Source organism: Achroia grisella, unplaced genomic scaffold (genome assembly GCF_030625045.1).
Source record: "Achroia grisella isolate CSIRO2021 unplaced genomic scaffold, CSIRO_AGI_Agris_v1 utg947, whole genome shotgun sequence".
Lineage (NCBI taxonomy): Eukaryota > Metazoa > Arthropoda > Insecta > Lepidoptera > Pyralidae > Achroia > Achroia grisella.
The window spans coordinates 2,130,010-2,152,067 of NW_026713071.1; the positions used below are offsets into that span (position 1 = coordinate 2,130,010).

At 34.3% G+C, this 22,058-nt stretch overlaps 1 protein-coding gene across 1 annotated transcript in view; it reads right to left on the reverse strand.

The window, feature by feature from the left end:
• The window catches only part of LOC131854055 (protein O-mannosyl-transferase TMTC1-like), a 125,610-nt gene that overhangs the window by 83,876 nt on the left and 19,676 nt on the right, over positions 1–22,058 (reverse strand). The window lies entirely within an intron of this gene.

Genomic DNA, 22,058 nt, shown 5'->3' on the forward strand with positions numbered 1-22,058 from the left:
TTAATAATTTTTAGAATAGTATCGAAAATAATAATGGCATAATCGAAGTAGCCATGGACAATTTACAAAACACCATCAAGTACCAAGGTAAGCTGAGCAAATGTTATGGGTACTAGACAACTAATATAAAAACTCAGATATATTTGTTTGTAAATACATACATAATATACATAGAAAACAGCCAAACCAGTATAACAATCGTACTCATGAATACAAATGTTATGCTAGGAATCGAACCAGTGATTATTGGAAGTAAAGCGGTATGCTAAACCACTATACCAGCGAGATCTTAAACACTACAGTAATAGTACTACAAATTATTCTACGTAATATAATATAATGTAAGTAGGACTCCATTCTCCACAATCAACCTCTCATCTGGGCCGTTGTGCGTGTACAACCAGACTACTAAAGTAGCCACCCAAGCTCCTCCTAAAGTGCAGGAGACTCCTGGTGTCTTCACAGACTTCACGAAGCGACCTCACCGTTCCGAGGATTTGTTTTCGTTGTGTGGCCATTGCTACGCTCCAGGATTACGTGAGCAGCCGTTTCTTCGGCTTCAAAGCAGCCCGGACAAGGGGGACTGTCTGTATTTTACATATATATATCACAGAAATCTATACATATTACATATATATCTATATATACAAATATTTTCAAATTATTCTACAAATAACAGAGATATCGCAAATTCTTGTAGTTAAGATTGCAAATATTGGTATGTTTGTCGTGTTAGCAAATAGATTATTAATTGTTATATATACAAACAGACAAACAGTAATTAATATAGTTCCGCAAATATACGAGAATGCCTTAATGAACACTGAATAAATACGAGATAAGGAAATGTTATAATTTCTTTGAACATCTTAGTAAGTTAATATTTATTATAATAATTTATGGTATTATAACTAATATGTTAATTTAATTGGACATTAGATGTTTAAATTTACTTGATTTTTTTTTATTGAGGATTTTAGGGATATTCAAGTCGCCTTCTCTTTTGGAAGTAAGTTCAAATTCTGTAGAATACAAATATTTGTACCCATTAATTAATAATATGTTTAGTTTTACAACTGAAACAGAAAACTAATGTTTCAATACTAAATCTTTTTTTATACCATGATGGTAGCAATCAGACATATGTGATGGTAAACGGTTACCGTAGTCTATGAATGCCTGAAATACTAGAGGAGTCACGTGGCCGTCGCCGATACAAAACTAACATCAAGTTTTCGAAAAGAATTAGGTACTATAATAGAATATAGAAATAAAATTAAAGAGACAACTGGAATTAAAACTATATTGTACTTATGAAACCGAAAACGCCATATGTTTTCCGAAAAATAACCGTAATCGAATTTTGTTTCTAAAACCCAGTTTCAGTGAAAAATTGAGATAACATTTTAGACAGACCCTGTAAAATATATTAGAAACTGAAATCTTTACTCTACGCAATACATTTAAATAAATAAATTAAAAAAAAACATATTTGTTACTGTAATAATGTTCTTTTCCTAACACTTATAATCTCGATTTGTGTTGCATCTTAAAGAGATGTCAAATTGTGTAAACGTGTATATATAGGTTTTGTTATAATAAATATGTACACAAGTGTGTGTTTTTTATAGTGTATATTGTTCTTTTTTAATAACAAGTAAAATTATATTCTTCCGATATTGGAAAAGGGAAGACGGTTTCATATTTTTTTCTCAAAATATACTATTGAATAATAAAATATCACATGTTTTATGGAAGACCCAAAGGGGATAACACAGATGTTTTGACATACCCCACGCCATATGGTAAGGAAATTGCATCATCCTTTGCCTTTCAGTATTCAGCAAAATTGGCCAACAAAGCCCAAAAACATAATAAGTTTGCAGTATTTTTTCTGTATAATTGTATCTCGATGTTCGATCTTTCGAAGTTTTTATTTTAATTGGAATAATAAACTTACGGACCATATTATGTTAAGCTAAAATCGTCGCCTATACCTTTTCATAGTATAAAAGAACGCTATTTGGCGACTATGAAAAGGTGAGACAGCTGAAATAGCTAAGAATTAGGTACGCATACAGACGACGTTTTATCGAGAGGTATCTGGTAAGTTAAGTAGTTTTTTCGGACTACTCTAATACTGTTGACCCCATCTGGTCTTTACAGCTTCACCGGACGGCGGGTGCAGAAGGCACTCCAATCCCGCGGAAGGACTTATGGAGCGGTTGAAGGCCAACTCCCGCCTGACAGATAAGATTTTAGTCTGAGCGGGCACCCGCTAGGGTTAAAACCTCTGCTCAGGCCGTCAAAATTCCGACAGCCTGAGCCAAGGTTCGAACCCCTAGCGGTGGCCTCAGACTAAAGATAATTGTACTCGTGCGAAGCCACGATGGGTCGTTACTATAAAATAATCTGTAATTAATCAAGTAATTATAAATATATTTCTTTTAAACGCAAATTACGGGAATATTATCAAATTTTTAGTACTTCTCTTTTCTCAGTTCTCTTTACCTTATATTTTTCTATTTCATACTCTACGGTTATTTTCTGTCAGACTGTTAGTTACATATTCAATTTAATATATGTATAATACAATATTTGTTTAAATTTATATATTAAATGTTTGTAATATATTATTACATCTCTTATATAGGTATATATTTTGCGTTCAGTTTATACTTTGTTTTACATTCATTATATTTGCAACGTCGACAATTTTCTGAACCACCTATGGTTGCTTGGTAGAAAATGCCGCACGCTGTTAAGTCCACCAAATGTACCTTTTGTATTGTGTATTGAAGTTAAATCTTAAATATATATAACTCAAAGGTGACTGACATAGTGATCTATCAACGCACAGCCCAAACCACTAGACGGATCGGGCTGAAATTTGGCATGCAGGTAGATGTTATGACGTAGGCATCTGCTAAGAAAAGATTTTGATAAATTCCACCCCTAAGGGGATAAATAACGCAAGCGAAGCCACGGCCAAAAGCTAGTAAATAAATATAAGTAATTACTTATATCTCCTTTAGTACTTGCAATTTATTCAGTACTCTAAGTACTTACTTATACTTAGTTACAGAAGTGGCGCGAACACATAAACTCGAAAATAGTTTTGTGTAAACATTACAACAAAGTTGAGTTTACTGCAAGAATGCATCTCTGTTGAATTCCACTTCCCAGAGAACTTTATAAATAGACTAAATTCACTTCTAGTACTCACTGTTATTAAAAAAAAATAGTTTAACCAAAATTATACTTGTTGCTGGCAGTTTGTCTATCGTTCTTTTTATAAACTTTAAATTTTTGATATCTGTTTTTTATATATGTTTATCAAAAGTCACAAACATACATAAAAAGTGATAAATATGTATGTTTGTGACTTTTGACTAGTTGTTGTTACCTCTTCGCTGTGAGCCCTTTTGGGAAATATACACTGATTTTCAATAAAGTAGTCGTTGTGTTCCCGCGCCAGTCACAATACTTATATTACATATGAGACAGTATATCTGTCTGTCATTTGTTCTGTGCTTATTACTTCTATCCGACTAAACATCTTAACAAATCTTAATGCGTGAAGACTTATATCCCGAAGACTGACACATGCTATGTTTTATCTAATAAGCAAATAAAGTATAGCTAGTTGTGTATGATCCTAAAATTATAATAGATAAATTAAGTAAAAAAATATTTCGTATATATCGTACTCAGTATTTTTTTTTCAATGTATAATAATGGAATGGTGCATACCTCTGTGCTAATGGTTTACGCTGGCGGGGCATCAGTGGAGGATAATGATATAAGCATGAGGTCAGGTGACAAATTCACCAGGAATTTATCATAATGGTTTCCAGTAGTGTGGCGTGACCTGACGTGGCTAGCAATTGGATTAGTCCACATCACTAACAATATACTTCACCCCACTAACTCAATATTATCACATAAAATATCACTCGGTATAAAACTATCTAAAAAGAATGTAAAATAATGTATACCTTGTGTTTCTAAAAAGAAAAAAGTTTCATTAAGATTGATAATCATCATCAATTAGTTATATAAGAAACGCTAATAAGTACAGCATACAATTCTAAAATTACTGCAGTATACACTACATATAAGTAGAAAGGTTGTGTTCCATTCCATCGTGTGGCTCACCAGTAAGACAGAATGGCGTTTAAAGTGGATATATTTATTCGAAATGGCAACCAGTGACGAATGGCAGCAAAGACAGCGGCACCACACCAACTAAATTAAACAGCCACGCGTTCCGCACACCGTCTGAATAAATTGGTGATATTAATCTTTGTCACTTAATACTCCATAAACTTGGAGCGTAATGGATCCCGTACCTGGATTAGGAAATTGTCGGTTCATCAAAATTAACCGGTTATTGTTTACGGGAGATTACAAGTTGTTTGAATTCTGAATTCTGATTGTTGCTACTGCGGAAAGTTTTGAGAACAAATAGTTTCTGTGGCGATAAGATTTTTTTAGAATTCATGTCATATTCTAGAGCTAGCTAGAACTAGCTTCTGCCAGTTTAATTGGTCGATGTATTAGCAACAAAAAAATATACAACCATTACAGATTATGGCTTTCTTTATAATATGAACTTTGACTGTTTATATGGAAATACATGGTCCATATATAATTCCGTGCATGAACAACTATAGCCACGCATGTTTGTTACTTAAGTAATCGTTTAGTGATTGATTTGATTTGATTATAATTATACTGATAATAAATATACTGATAAAACATTATTATCGATAGTAACTCGTTTCTACGTCATTATTTAGGATTAAGGTACATCGCCGTTGTGTGTGTGTTTTTGCGAGAATTTCCTGGAGCGCATCCAAGCTAATACTATGTGCAACAAATATGCCACTTTCTGCTAAAAGCTTTGGGTTAACTTGCCCTAGATTTCTTTGTTCCGTACTGATATTTATTAAAATAGATTTTCTACGAGATTCCAACTTTTCTATTAATAAATCAATTATTTAACCTTTAGTTATTGAACTGAGACATAAATATTATAACATTTCTATTTACTTTGTAAATATATACAATATAGGAAATAGGGGTGATTACAAGTATTATATAGGAGGAATTATCAGTAACGTGGCTGATGACCAATGGGCTCGTTGATCCACATTACTAACAATCCCTCCCAATGCTAGCAAAGTACCATGTCAGTTTAACCTCCAATCGGTTCCTCCTGGAAATCATCGTGATAAATTATTCATAAATTTGTCGCGATGGGCTAATTCATCACATCTCATGTTAATGTGGAATTAACATGAGATCTGATGAATCCTGCACTGGTGCCTTGCCAGTGTACCTTTACTTTTGTAAACAGTGTATTTAGACACATAGTTATCCATTGTACATGGTATAAGAATTAGTAATAAATAATCTTTATTGAAATAACAACGTAAAAATGCAGTCTCATCACAAAAAGAACGAGATCGAAACTTGGATGCTGCTTTTTTAAATAAATCTTGTTCAGCATTACATTTTTAATATTTTGTGTCAATACAAACTGCCAAATATCAAAATTTATAAAAGTATATAAATAATTACTTAAGTAACCCTTTTCTTTTTGTTCCTGTAAAGATAGTTTCGAAGAGATTGCTTAGCGATAAGACTGCCTTTTGGAATAGTTCTATATGAACTTACTATTTTAATTATTTTCTGTATCTGATTCAGTAAAGAATATAAATAAATAGCAAAATAAATCAGTAATAACTATCGGAGCGGAACAATTCCTACAACCAACGTCCATTCACGAGTATGACGGATGAGCCAGCCAACATCAGCTACAAAAGAATCAACAACAGGTAAAGTGTAAAATATAATATTATTAATTATCTTTCAGTTCATAAACTCGTTCTTGCATGAAAGTTTCCTTGAGATGATTAGACACAAGTTTCTCAGTTAAAGTAGTAACTAAGTTGCTATCACTTGAGGCTGCGTTACTAAGAATTACCAAGATATATGCGGAGGGAACTTTGAAATCCTTTTAGAGGCATGGCGTGAAGTTAATTTAACGCTTAATACGTTGCTCGTTTTATAGTGGGAATGGAATATAATAATAAATAATGAAAATAATAATAATATCGTATTACCCCCATAGAAAGGGACATATCTAAAAGAATAAAAATAATAATACGTCAGAAAGCGTAAAAAGCTATGAAAATAAAACATATAATAATAATAATAATCTATTACCCCATCAAAGGGAGATGTATAATATATATATATAAAGAATAGAATTTGTTTTAAGTAAAAATAATAATAACAACACACACTCGCATACACACACATACACACACACTGCCCTTATTTGATTTCGGACCGTAAGTAGAGTATACGGCGCGAAGCGTAAAAACCCAGAAAAAAAAGTTGAGAAAACAAAACATAGCAATAATAATAATAATACGGTATATACGCCAGAAAGTGTAAAAAAAACTGGCAAATGCTGTGAAAATGAGACAACAATAATACTAGAACATTTTTTACTTCTTCAATAGTCACATCTTTACATACCTCAACCTCTCCCACACTTGGTTAAGGCCCGTATAGGTGAGTATCACCTTCTTTTAAACATATTATAGATAGAGTGATTCAAGAAGAAGGTTTCCACTCGTATGTATAATACATGTACACCCATGCGAAGCCGAGGCGGGTAGTATTTTATAAAAGAGATATTTATGTATAATGATAATGTTATTTAAGACCTATCGGAGCTCTTATAATGTTATTTTTTTTTAACTAAACCAGTGTTGTCGGACGTATTTGTCCTTTACAGCTTCACCGACCGATAGAGACCGAATGCAGATGGCACTCCAAACCCGCGGAAGGACTTATAGAGCGGCTGAAGGCCAACTCCTGCCTGACGGATACGACTTTGAGTGCACCACTAGAATTTCAAGCCTCGGCTCGAGCCATAGTAATTTCGATCTCCATTCGAATTGGGCAAGGGAACGTTCGGAGAGGTGCTCGAGGATATATATAATGTTTATATACATATAGTTGTATACAAAAATTGTAGTGTAATAAATTTCACAACTTCTCACCAGTAAGGCTGTGTGTCGAAACTAATATAATAATAATCTTAGAAAGAAAGAAGAAAGAAAGAAAAATATTTTATTCAGTGCAATGTAAAAAATACAATATAAACAACAAACGAAAAAAAAGGGCAAATAAAATGTACATATAATTAAACTTAATTTACCATGTAGATAATCAAAAATAAACATAAAATAATCATTTTTTACATCCAAAAATGCACTGAAATGGCTCCACTCAGCTTTAATGTATGTCCTAGGTGAACATACAGCTGGTTTTCAGTGGCACCAAAAATATATATATAAAAGGGGCAGAGAGAGAGGGCACTATTTAATATGAGTGATAATATATAAAACAAAATTACAACTAATAAATACAAACCAATTACATATACTAGAAAGAATTAGGACAAATAACACAGCGCCATTTAGACCCAAGTTAAGCTAGCTAAAGCTTGTGTTATGGATTAATTAACTGATACAAATACATAGCTATATTCTTATTTTTTTTCGTAAATACATACATATTATACATAGAAAATACCCAGACCGATACAAACAATCATAATCATGAAACAAATGTTTGTGCCTTGTGCTGTGCGAGGAATCTATCTCGCGACCATCGGAAGTCCGACGGTGTGCTTAACCGCTTGACCACCAAGGCAACATAGTATAGACAAACATTCAGATGTATTACCAACAGTAGATATATTAAAATCATTAGACAATGATCGAAGTAATTACACGCCAGCGGACCGGGGACCGCGCGCAATTGGATTTGTGAACACGAGCGTTGTAGGGGAATGCGAGAATAAATGTTGTCTATTTAATAGTCATTTGACTACAGGTTTACTAGAATTTAATAATTGTTCACAAACAGCTCGATTGAATGCTTTATACCTTTGCAATTGGACTTTACCCTTTACAGTACACCCAATATAATTCACGTTCAAATATTACTGATTAAATGAATTCATTTTTATAATATGTAATTTAATACAACACGTAATGTAATGTAATATATAATATAAGTCGTAGTAATTTCGATCTCCGTTTGATTTGAACAAGGGATCGATCGAAGAGGTGCTCCAGAATAAATATAATGTTTATATACATAGTTGTGTATAAAAATTGTAGTGTAACAAATTTAACAAATTTTCACCAGTAAGGCTATGTGACGAAACTAATATAATAATATCCTTGGACAATTCACACAGCGCCATCTAGGCCCTAGTGAAGCAAAGCTTGTATTATAGGTACTAGACAACTGATATTTATACATATAAATAAAATTGGAGTGTCTGTTTGTAATATTCAAATAACCATTTTTAGTACATGCATATGAATATAAATACGATACATAAACCAAAATATTCTCTGTCTGTCGGTCTGTTTGTTCCGGCTAATCTCTGAAATGGCTGGACAGATTTTGACGGGACTTTTTTTGGCAAGTAGCTGATATGATAAGGTGTGACTTAGGCGACTTTTATTTTAGAAAAATAAAGATAAATTCCACGCGGACGAAGTCGCTAGTAATTAATAAATACATAGATATATTTTGTAAATAGTTACGTAATATACATAGAAAACACCCAACCCGACACAAACAATCATATGAATCCAAATGTTTGTAGTGAAATGTGAAACACAAAGTTTTAGATGTCGCCAAAATCTAGAAATCAAAACCAGAACATTTATTGTAGTAGTACATTTTAGCCGCTTATGAAGATCAAGATTTGTGTTAATATTTTCCCCCTACCGTTTAGTTTAGTATAAAAATTCAATTGAGAAGAAGAACTGGCAAAAACCTCAACTCTATATTTTTAAGCCAAGATTCAAACTTTCTACCATTGAGTTTAAGTTGCGCTATCACTAGAATTTCTTTTATTTTTAAAGGCAAGATTCAAACTCAAGACCTTTCAGTATAAACCGCGCTAGTAATCACTAGGTCACGACTTAAATATAAATGTAAATCCAGTTCAGTATGTTTATTTTATAAAATTGAGATTTTGTTCATTCTTTGCGGAACAACGCCATATTATCGTGAGGGTGTTTACGATAGTTGAAGGAAACGAGCTACAGTGTAATAAAGGTCGTTAGAGCAGACACCTGGCTTGAATATATAACAGTGAAAGTGAAAGGCATAAAGCCTTATCAATGCCTGATAAAATTCTCTACACATACTGTCGCTGACACTAAATGGATCATGACATTCAACACGGGTTTCTCCATGTACAAGTACATAGTAATAGAAATAATCTTTATTCAAATAAACTTAATATAACTTTTGGATAGTCACATTTTTTTTTATTCAACCACTCATCCGAGCGCAGACTAATTACAAGAAGAATAAGCAAAAATCTTGTGTGTTGCTCTTTTAAATTTTATATACAAATTAAAATTATTCTGTACTAAACTGTATCTATGTTTTATCGAATTGGATGTTATTTTGCGGAAGTCCATTTCACTACTTAATGGATTTATATTATTATTTTTAATTCCGCTAAAATTAGCACGTGTAAGATCACAAATAAAAACTTGAGGAAACTTAACTACACTTGCGACTTTGTCTAATGGTGATCAAATTCCGACCGTTATTGAGTCTACACCCATATTGCGCCATGTACTTCTGAACGAGGCGCGTCAGGATTTGGTTGTGCAACAGTCAACGCTATGCTTCCCAGCTATACCGTCAGAATTGCGGAAGATTGCTCGCGAATTCCTATAACTCTGAAAAACAATTAATTGAAGGAACACAAAGAAGAAAAGAAGGTTTACAGCTGGTAAGAGTCCGGCAGTACCCATTTACCTCCCTCGGGGCGGGCTCCATGAGGATTTTCGAAGAAAAGAAGGTTTACAGCCGCTAAGAGTCCGACAGTACCCATCTACCTCCCTCGGGGCGGGCTCCATGAGGATTTTCGAAGAAAAGAAGGTTTACAGCCGCTAAGAGTCCGACAGTACCCATCTACCTCCCTCGGGGCGGGCTCCATGAGGATTTTCGAAGAAAAGAAGGTTTACAGCCGCTAAGAGTCCGACAGTACCCATCTACCTCCCTCGGGGCGGGCTCTATGAGGATTTTCGAAGAAAAGAAGGTTTACAGCCGCTAAGAGTCCGACAGTATCCATCTACCTCCCTCGGGGCGGGCTCTATGAGGATTTTCGAAGAAAAGAAGGTTTACAGCCGCTAAGAGTCCGACAGTACCCATCTACCTCCCTCGGGGCGGGCTCTATGAGGATTTTCGAAGAAAAGAAGGTTTACAGCCGCTAAGAGTCCGACAGTACCCATCTACCTCCCTCGGGGCGGGCTCCATGAGGATTTTCGAAGAAAAGAAGGTTTACAGCCGCTAAGAGTCCGGCAGTACCCATTTACCTCCTTCGGGGCGGGCTCCATGAGGATTTTCATCAAATTACAAAAAAAACTTTCCCAGCTATATCTGAATTATTTTCAAAGCCTGATGATGTCTCGCGATGATGGTAAAATATTTTCAGTAACATGGGACACAGTAATCGAGTTACTCTCGTATAACTGTATTAGCAATCCGCAATTAATCAAAGCTAGTAAGACAAACTGAAAATCTATTAAACACATATATATCACAAACCGTGTCACGCCACCTTAAACTATCTTCTTCTTTAGGTGTCATCTCCTATCGGAGGTTGGCGATCATTGTGGCGATCTTTATTTTGTCCGCGGCGGTCCTGAAAAGGAAACTGGTGCTCAACCCAAACCACTGCCTGAGGTTTTTTAACCAGGAAGTACGGCATCTGCCTGGTCTTCGGCAACCCTGAATTTTTCCTTGTATTATTAATTGCAGAAGACTGCATTAACCTTAAACTTTACTATTGTAATTTAGTATAGATCAATATTAGAATATACATTTTGTTTGTTCACTCTAATCTGTTAATATAATAATATGTCTACTATTAGTTTGGTCTTTATTTTATATCATTAAAAAAACTAAATTTAAGTGGATTTATTTGAATCATTATTACCAATCGAGAATGCTGAATCATTTCGCTAATTGTCTATTTCCTTTATATGTTTCCATTCCTATAATCCTATTTCTGTTTAAATTTATTTTTAGTTTTCTGTTTAAGTGTTCACATCTATCATAATACATGTTGAACTTTTTTTAATTTTCTCTTATGGATTTTTTCGTGTAATTAAGACGTCAAACAATACCGAAATGCCCACCTAATGGAAAGTGGTAACTACACTTACATTTATATAAACGGCCTAACGTGTGCACGCCTGCTGTATGCCTCATGCATCCGTACTCTCTAATTCCACTGCCACATGTCCACTTCGAAACAGGAAGACAGCTTACATAGCAAACTGCATGGAGCCAGAAATATGTGAAATAGATGATATTGTACTGTTTCTCTTATTCTTACTGCCTAATAATAACATTTATTACTTATCCTGCTATGATTGCGGAATCGTTTCAAGCACAATGCAAACATTCATGACATAAACATATTCATCTGTTTTCTGCTAATAACATACATTTCATTTTAAAAAAATATTTTTAATTCGTAAATACATACATATCATTACATAGTCTAAAACAAAGTCGCCGTCGTTGTCGCTGTCTTCCGTCCCTATGTATGCTTAAATCTTTAAAACTACGCAACGGATTTTGAAGCGCGTTTTTTTAAATAGATAGAGTGATTCAAGTGCAAGATTTATTTATTTATGTATATAAACCTTGCATACACACGTGCGAAGCCGGGGCGAATAGCTAGTTATAAATAGAAAACACCCAGACCGATATAATTATACTCATAAATATCTACAAATATTTGTACCATGCAACGAATCAAACCTGTTATCATCGGATATCAAGCGGTGTGGTAAACAAGTAGATGACTGAGGCCGTCTGATGATGATGCAAAAGATACGAAATCTTTTCTTCTTCTTCTTAGTCGGTACACTCTTGTCAGAGTGGTCGTGGTCAACATTTTGAATCACGACGAGTGAGGTTGTTGGTAATACGGCTCCTTCGTCGCGGAAAGAAAGAATACGAAAAAGCAGTGTGAAAATAAACTGTTACTAATAATTCTACACCTTTTATACTTTATTTATCCTCTCACACATTGCCATCGGTCCACCCCGAGTACATCTATTGATTTTTGGTGAAAAACACCCTCGTGTAATCGGATTTTGGCCCCTGTTTGTCTTCATATTCTCAAAGAAAACTTACACGTGTTTTGTGGCCTCTTTGCCGCTTACGAAATAGTTGTGGGACTTATGACACTATCACACTTACGTGTGATAATCTAGTAAGTCCTGTAATATGTAGAAAATGTATGTAAGTAATTGTGTAAATTAGTTTTAATTTATTACTTATCCACCGATCATTGTGGAATGGATTCGAGTAGAACGGAAACATTTGTATTGGTTATAAACTGTATGACCTTACAATTTCCGATATTTTCCATTCAAATATATATTTTTATATATATTTCTTGTAAAACAAAAATATTTTTAAGCAGTTATGGTTTTTTAACAAGTGTATATATATTATCACTAAATAGTACCTACTTTCAAAAGTAGGTATGCGTATATAGTAAACATTAGTAATTACTAGCTGTCCCGGCAAACGTTGTTTTGCCATATAAATTAATAACGCTATAAAAATAGGGGTAAAACTTAGGATTGTATGTATTTTTGTATGTTGTATCATAAAAAAATAGAAATTAAAAATTTTGTCTAAAAAATAAAAAATACAAATTTAAGGGTGGACTACCCCTAACATTTAGGTGGATGAAAAATAGGTGTTGGCCGATTCTCAGACCTACTCAATACGCTCACAAAATTTCATGAGAATCGGTCAAGCCGTTTCGGAGGAGTATGGGAACGAAAACTGTGACACGAGAATTTTATATGTAAGATTAGTATAAATATTATAAGTAAATTATTAGTATATATCCTGATTATCAGTGTGCTAATTCTAAATTAAGAACAAGAAAAATAGCTAAGTACCTATATAATTTGGATTTGAATTTCGATAATTTTGGATGTCTAAAATTGTTTGTATTGGTATGGGAGTTATGTATGTATATTGTTATGTTTTGGATGTACATTACATACACCTATTATTTCACGGATATACTATGCTGCTTCCTACGATATTCCCCTAATATAGAAAACAAAACAACTGATCATTGTACTTTGTTTTCCAAAATACGCTTATGCAGAATATTTGAACCAAATCTAAAAAGGCAAGTTCACGACATATATTTACATTTAGTTTTTGCATTTCATATGTACGAATTTGGTTTCCCTTGCATAAAGGATAATATTATTGTAAACATATACAACCTAATTTCAAAAGAATACGAGCTGAGTTTCTTGTCAGTTCTTCTCATCTCGAAATCACTCCGAACTGACTGTAGATTTGACTACAATAATAAATCTTTTTTTCAAGTAGGTCTATTGAATAAGAGTCTCTAATAGACAAACATGAACAAGATAATTTGAATTCGATATAACATACAGGTGTTTTTTTTAGAATAGAATATAGGTATATACTTATTAATTTCTTTTACGGCTCGAAAGATTTTTCTCCTCAAGTTTCCTCATTAATTCCATTTCATTCCAGTTTGTGTAATCTTGAAGTTTCTTTCAACAAGCTTCTGAGTGCATAGATCTAGTTATCCTTGCTTCAAAGTAATTTGTAAAAAATAAAACACGACTGTGTTTAACATTTTCAGATATAAGTACAATTCTTTTAAATTCTCTCATCTATTTTAATGCATTTTTTTTAATTAACTCCCAGGTAAGTTGAACAAAAGAATATATATACAACCTTAGTAATTTTATATCTAATGTTAATTTCAAACTATAACTTAATAAAAAGAAAAAAAAAACTTTAATGAAGAAATATGTAACCACATAATTTTGTTTTAAATTGAATATGATTCCATTTTGAATATTTGCACATTAGGGGGTACCCCCTACACATTAGGGGGTGTTGGATGTCTTGTACTTTTATTATGTATTAGGATCCAAAACTTTCCTTTGTAGCAAGCAAATATATTATATTATAATAATTATTATTACTAACAGTCACCCGGTCGAAATTCGACAATGATTTATTATTAATTCATTATTTAAATTGTAAACATTTGTATTCATGATGTTTATATTGGTCAGAGTATTTCCTATGTATATTATTTATGTATTTAAAGAAAAAGTTCTACTCAGACTGGAAGATGGTGTTGTATGGATTGTCTTCGATCTTATGATAAGTATTGGATTATTATCATTTTATTTATTTTATTAATCCATATATTTATAAATAATATAAAACTTATTTCTAATCTAGAAGCTAATGAAAAATGTTTATCACAATATAACTCATTAAATTCAAACACATAATTTACTCAGTGAGTAAACAATTATTTTCCATTTGATTCCCGTTTAAAGTGATTTAATGAATATGAACGTTACTCCAAACGATTTATGGTCACAAATTGATTGGTTGTGAATTAATGCAATTTAATCTCTCCCAATAAATTATAAATGGACGCTGTACTGTAAACAATTTATTATGTTCCGACAAAAATTAAAATGTCCGATAACCTTCGTGTGATATCGAGGAAAATATTAGTTTTGTAATACATAAATAGCACTCCTAACACAAGGTCTGCTTAGCTTGGAACTAGATGGCGCTGTGTGAGTTGTCCTAAGATATTGTTATCATAAATGAAAGTATTGACACTTTGTTTCTTTGTTCATTCTCTAGAAATAAAAATAGGAATTAATTTTAATCAAATAAACTTTCTATAAGCACTTTTCAATAGTTACACTTTTTTATTCTACCACTCATTCGGAACGCAGACTCATCACAAGAAGTATGAGCAAGGAACTTGCGTGTTGCTATTTTAAATCAATGTTGTTCAGAATTATATTTATAAGAACTTTATTTAAATACTAATTGTAAAGTTGATATCTAAATAAATGAATAATAACTGGAGTAACGAAATAAATCAATCATGGTTATCATCAGATGTCATGCCTCTTATGTTAATGGATCACTCCTCCGTCTTACATTCCGATGATCTTGGGTTTGATTCATTGCATTTATGAGTATGATTGTATTGGTATCGCTCACAAAATTTCATGAGAATCGGTCAACCCGTTTCGGAGGAGTATGGGAACGAAAACTGTTACACGAGAATTTAATATATAAGATATTATGTATGCAATTACAAAAAAATGGATTTAAGTATATATATTCAGTTGTCTAGTACCCATAAAACAAACTTTGTTTAGTTTGAGACTAGATGGCGCTGTGTGGATGTTCAATGATTTATTAGTACTTTAAGTAATTATTTTCATTATCTAACTAGCTTGAAAGATTATGATATTGTTATACACGAGGGACACAAGCAAAATATCGGTCTGTTACGCATTGCTTTATTAGTTTAATAGTTAGGCGGAAGCAGCCACCTCTATAACTACTTATGTAATATACTTATGGTATACCCCTCCAATCGATCCCTCGTCCAATTCAAACGGAGACCGATGTTACGACGGCCTGGGCCGAGGTTTGAACTCCTAGCGGTGCCCTCAGACTAATATCGTATCCGTCAGGCCTTCAGCCGCTCCATAAGTCCTTCCGCGGGTTTGGAGTGCCATCTGCTCTCGCCCCCTATCGTCCGGTGAAGCTGTAAAGGCTACCTGCGGCCAACAGCATTAGAATAGTCCAAAAAAAACTTATGGTACATTGCATATACAACAAATATTTAACTGTATATGTGTATCTATACTCAGAAATATTTTGTTTTATAGTAGTTTATATCTAATTAATGTTTTTGTAGATAAAATAAATATTATTATTTTCACTATTGTCCCATTTTCTCAGCTTTAGCTGGTTTTTACCACACATACAGGCCGAAACCAAGTAAATGCAATGTGTGTGTGTGTTTATGTGTATGTGTGCGTGTGCGCGTGTGTATGTGTGAATGTGAATGTGTGTAGTGAGCCTTTTTTATTGTTATTATTATTACATGTATGTTTTATATATCTAGTTTTTTACGGGGGTAATACGTACAGACACACGGCCCTTAGCCAAGCGTGTATGAGTCTAAAAGTTATATGAGGATGACGCATGTGATGACGATAGAAATTTATTATTATTATAATCAATTTCTCCTAGCAACCTAAGGGCGGGACAGAGTTAATTACTCTTCTCACCAATTATTTATGTTTGGTTTACGTATACATAGATTATTAAGTCAACACGCGGACCTTAGCCAAGTGTGGATGAGTTTAAATTATTATTATTATTAATGCCGCATTATCTCCGAGCAACCTAAGCATGGTGAAGAATAGAATAGAATAGAATAGAATAGAATAGAAATCATTTATTCAAATAAACTTAATTTAAGCACTTTTGAATAGACATAACAATTTGTTTTTTTATCTACCACTCGTTCGGAAAGCTGTCTCATCACAAGAAGAACGAGCAAGAAACTTGTGTGTTGCTCTTTTAAATAATCCTTGTAAGTTTACATTTACAAGTCGAAACGTGTGAATACAAACTACCAACAAGCACTAATTTTTTGGGTCAAATATAATCATGCAATAAGATTAAATCAGTCGTAGTGATAAGAGAAGGCCAGTCCCTACTACGAAGAGTAATAACACCAATTATTTATATTTGGTTTACGAGTACATATATCATTACATCACACCCCCCCATAGACGTATCCATTTACGTCTGTATAATTATATTCTCATGAATGATAGACGTTTACAATATTCAAAGCTTTTCAACAATGTCCATTATTAACTTACAGTTAATGTACTTCATTGCTTATTGACTGATATAACCGAACGGATTTCCCCTATTGTTTGGTTTCGATATATAATTGTATTTAGCAGTTCGATTTGATCAGATTGGAATATAATCATAATTAATTTCAGATATACCTATCGAGTTATAATATATATTATAATATGAGAGATCAAAGGCCGTCTCTAATGAATAAATTTAGTATATGATTGTATTTATGTTAATAGGAAACTTATGCAAGTGATTGTATTGAACTGCTTTGTGTTGTGACTGTTTATAGATTGTAAATGTTAGGGTGATAGGTTCAAATCTGGCGATACTGATACCTGTAGATGTTTATCGACGGTATATGGATTTAGCACACCGCCTTACTTCAAATATTCGCGGGTTTGATTCCTCGCACGGTTTACAAATATTTGTATTCATAAGTATGATTTTTTTTTATACTACTATGGTGGCTAAGAGGCATACAGCCCATTAGATAGTAAATGGATACGGTAGCCTATGGACACCTGAAACACCAGGGGTGTCACGTGCACGTTGCTGACCCTTAAGAAACCTTAATATACCCTTATTTAAAAACCCCATGCTGTAGTCTCATGAGAAAACCTCGGTAGGAAGTTCATTCCACAATACCAAGTGTACGTCCACTTAGGTTCCAGCGTGTGGGAATGAATTCCCTGTTGATGGCGAGCGGTGCGCCGGTAAAAGGTGGCCGTAGGCATCATGTCGAACAATTCCTCAGAACACAGTCCGTTGTATAATCGATAGAACACACAAAGCGAAGCGGTCTCGCCTCAAACTAAGTGGCTCGATACTGCCAGAGAGATTGGGATCATCGACAATTCTCAAAGCACGTCTCTGAACCGAGTCAAAAGGACCGAGCTGGTATCCAGGTGCTCCCGCCCAAAAATGAGAGCAATACTCTATGTGCGGCCGAACTTGAGAGTTACATAAGAGGAGTCTCTGGTCTGCAGTGAAGGCTTCGCTTCTTATTTGTATGGGTCTGAGTGTTTTCTATGCATAATATGTATTTATTTACTAAGATTTTACTAAGATTATAATAAGAATGTTTGGAAAAAAAAAATAATAGTGTTTGAATATATTACCCCCGTAAAAAGGGAGATATAATAAATATATATGTATATATATATATATAATAATAATATGTCGGTGAACGGTCTCCCAACCAGTCTGGAACAACATCTCAGACGGTTGGGGTTCCGAGGCGGCTCACTCCCGGGAAAGATGCAGAAAGCGGTGCTCTTAGATTCTGCCCGCATTGTACGCCGGTTTCTCTTCCTGGGGCTCTGAACCCCGGCCGACTGTGCTTCTGCCGGGGGTAAGTTGCCATCTCCTCTCCTTGAGAGGGGGAGATGAAAATTTTTGTAAAGTTTTGATAATAATAATAATATTTATTTGTTTGAATATGATATATATATATACAATGATAGTAATTCTATATTATATATATTTTATCATATTCTGCTGTTTCCAACGTACAAATACTAATTCTGTAATCAAGCATTATAAATTCTAAACATTAGTCATTCATCCTAACTTCTTACTTTAAACATTATGGAATATAATAGAATGGATGGACGTTTGTTACTCGTTCACGCAAATATTACTGAACGGATTTTGATGAAACTTTACAGTAACATAACTCAGACTAGCTCATTCTTGCTCACTCTTTTTGTGATGAGTCTGCATTCCGAATGAGCGGTAGAATAAAAAAACTAGACGATTTAAAAGTGCTTATATTAAGTTTATTTGAATAAAGATTATTTCTATTTCTATTTCTACATTAGAATAACACATAGACTTCATGCAGATGAAACCGCGGGCACAGCTAGGTACCTTTATGTTTGCATTATACCTGCACCAATCTATTATCATTTAAATACATATAAAAGTATAAATTTATATTCTATTGTAAAACAAACAAAGGTATCGTGTAAACTTAGTATAGCGTGTGATCGATTAATATTGACGGTAATTTATTCAGCAATATATTGGAGTGAGCTTACAACAAGATGGATTGATGGTTTATTGGAAAATTATGGGATGTGATTTTAGGAACGTGTATAGGTGTGCCCACTGTACTACATTTTTTTAAACTCCACGGTGGCAAATGAGCTGCTCATTTTATGGTAGCCTATGGATGCCTGGACCACTAGGCTACTTTACTACATTTTTTTAAACTCCACGGTGGTAAACGAGCTGCTCATTTTATGGTAGCCTATGGATGCCTGGACCACTAGGCTACTTTACTACATTTTTTTAAACTCCACGGTGGTAAACGAGCTGCTCATTTTATGGTAGCCTATGGATGCCTGGACCACTAGGCTACTTTACTACATTTTTTTGAACTCGACGGTGGCAAACGAGCTGCTCATTTTATGGTAGCCTATGGATGCCTGGACCACTAGGCTACTTTACTACATTTTTTTGAACTCGACGGTGGCAAACGAGCTGCTCATTTTATGGTAGCCTATGGATGCCTGGACCACTAGGCTACTTTACTACATTTTTTTAAACTCCACGGTGGTAAACGAGCTGCTCATTTTATGGTAGCCTATGGATGCCTGGACCACTAGGCTACTTTACTACATTTTTTTGAACTCGACGGTGGCAAACGAGCTGCTCATTTTATGGTAGCCTATGGATGCCTGGACCACCAGGCTACTTTACTACATTTTTTTAAACTCGACGGTGGCAAACGAGCTGCTCATTTTATGGTAGCCTATGGATGCCTGGACCACTAGGCTACTTTACTACATTTTTTTAAACTCCACGGTGGCAAACGAGCTGCTCATTTTATGGTAGCCTATGGATGCCTGGACCACCAGGCTACTTTACTACATTTTTTTAAACTCGACGGTGGCAAACGAGCTGCTCATTTTATGGTAGCCTATGGATGCCTGGACCACTAGGCTACTTTACTACATTTTTTTAAACTCCACGGTGGCAAACGAGCTGCTCATTTTATGGTAGCCTATGGATGCCTGGACCACTAGGCTACTTTACTACATTGTTTTAAACTCCACGGTGGTAAACGAGCTGCTCATTTTATGGTAGCCTATGGATGCCTGGACCACTAGGCTACTTTACTACATTTTTTTAAACTCCACGGTGGCAAACAAGCTGCTCATGTGATGGTAAACGGTTACTGTAACCTATAGATACCTGAAATACTAGAGGTGTCAAGTGTGCCCCGACCCTTAAGAAACCTTAATATACCCTTCTTGAAAACCCCATTCTATAATTTCTTGCAAAAATTGTTACCTCGGCAGATAGTAATGAACTACCACAATCTAAATGTACATGTCTGATGGTAAACTGTTAAGGTATCCTATGGATGTCTGAAATACCAGGGGTGTCAGGTGTGCGAAAGAACTTATAACTTGAAAACCCCCATACTATAAGCCTGGCGTGAAAACTTCGTCAGATAGTTCATCCCACAATCTAAGTATACGCGCTCCTCTGACTATACTCTACAGCATTGTCCTACTCCTATTGTTTAGGATACAGAAAGTTACCGAAGGCTACCAGAAGTAGACTTTATAATAGTTGTCTGCGAATGTATTCTCTGTCTCACCTAATTCAGCCGCCAAGCAGCTTGCTTTGTGAGATGCGTTTTGGTTATAGGATGCAGATTAAGCGGTGAAACTATAGGATAAGACTACTCGATGGATTTAGATTATTTTGTTTAATTCCGCTACAATTAACATGTGTGAGACTACGAATATTCGGTGTGGAAACCTGACCAGCGCTACGACCTTCTCCAGTAGCGATCAAATTCCGACCGTTATTGAGTCTACACCCATATCGCGACACGTGTTTCGCCTCTGAACGAGGCATCATCAGGCGTTAATTAGAGTTCGGGTACAGCTCGGAAGCCTAGTGTTAACTCATCGGCGACCAAACCGCTCGCAGTCTCACACATGGTAATTCTAGCGGAATTAAACAAAATAATTTAAATCCATCGAGTAGTGAAATGGACTTCCGCAAAATAACACCTAATTCGATTAAATATATAGGATAAGAAGCATGACATCTTAGTCTACTGAAATGGCAATGGTTGTTATATAATTACGTTATGGGAGTAATGGAAATATAATATTTACTATAAATTAACTATGATAGAGGACGGGGAGTATAGAGGTCGACCTTACAAGGTACATTACTAGTAATAGTGCTCGTAGTATTTATTCTCCATTAAGGAGAGCTACTGGCCGAATGGTGTGGTATATCGGCGCTACAGTGGCAGATTGCCGTCGTCAGTACCGTGACCATACAGACAATATTAATATATAAATATATTTGTGTGGAACTGTGTATAGGGCGCTGGGGTCGGTGCAGCCAACGATGTTGGTAATTAAAGATGCAATATGTAAAAGTAATAGTATATTATAAAAATATATGTCGTAACAAACTATATGAAAGCAAGAGCAATACAAGAATGATAAAAAGGGAATAAATAACAAAACCATAGCAACCGATATAAAATATAAATATTTAAAAATAAGGAATAGTCGTACCAGCCAGCGGCCCAAATGTAAAGAGTCCTGTACAATATTACTTTCTTAATATTATTTCATTCATATATTAGTCTATAAAGTATTTATAACATGGGCCTAGTAGTATGAAATAAATACATAAATTATTAGTAACATTTCTCTCTATAACTATATTTACTTAAGATGAGCTCAGAATACCGTAGAGATTAAAAAAAAAATGCGATGGTGTTTGTTCAATAAAACATAACTAAACCGAGGGGCGTCATAAATACATTGTACTAAAGTGCGAATACGCCGAGATAACAGCTCTATGGTAGAGCGCAAATGTCACTATAGGGTTGCCAACTGCAATTTTGCACAGATAATGCACTTGCCAAAATAATAATTTTATGAATATCTGTATAGTAGGTTAAAATCAGTGGCGCCACACATATTTTGACAGAAATGTTCTTCTGCAACCATTTCAGATATTATCGTTTATTTTTAGTTTAATAAAAATCTCAGCTGGAGTCTTTGTATACAATTTAAAGATTTATATAAATTACTTTTAAAATATTATATAGTACAGAATAAATAATATTTTAAATAAAGTCGGTCTAGCATTAAATGAGTTTAGCAATTTGAAAAAAAAATGTAAACTTTTCAAACTTAATTTCA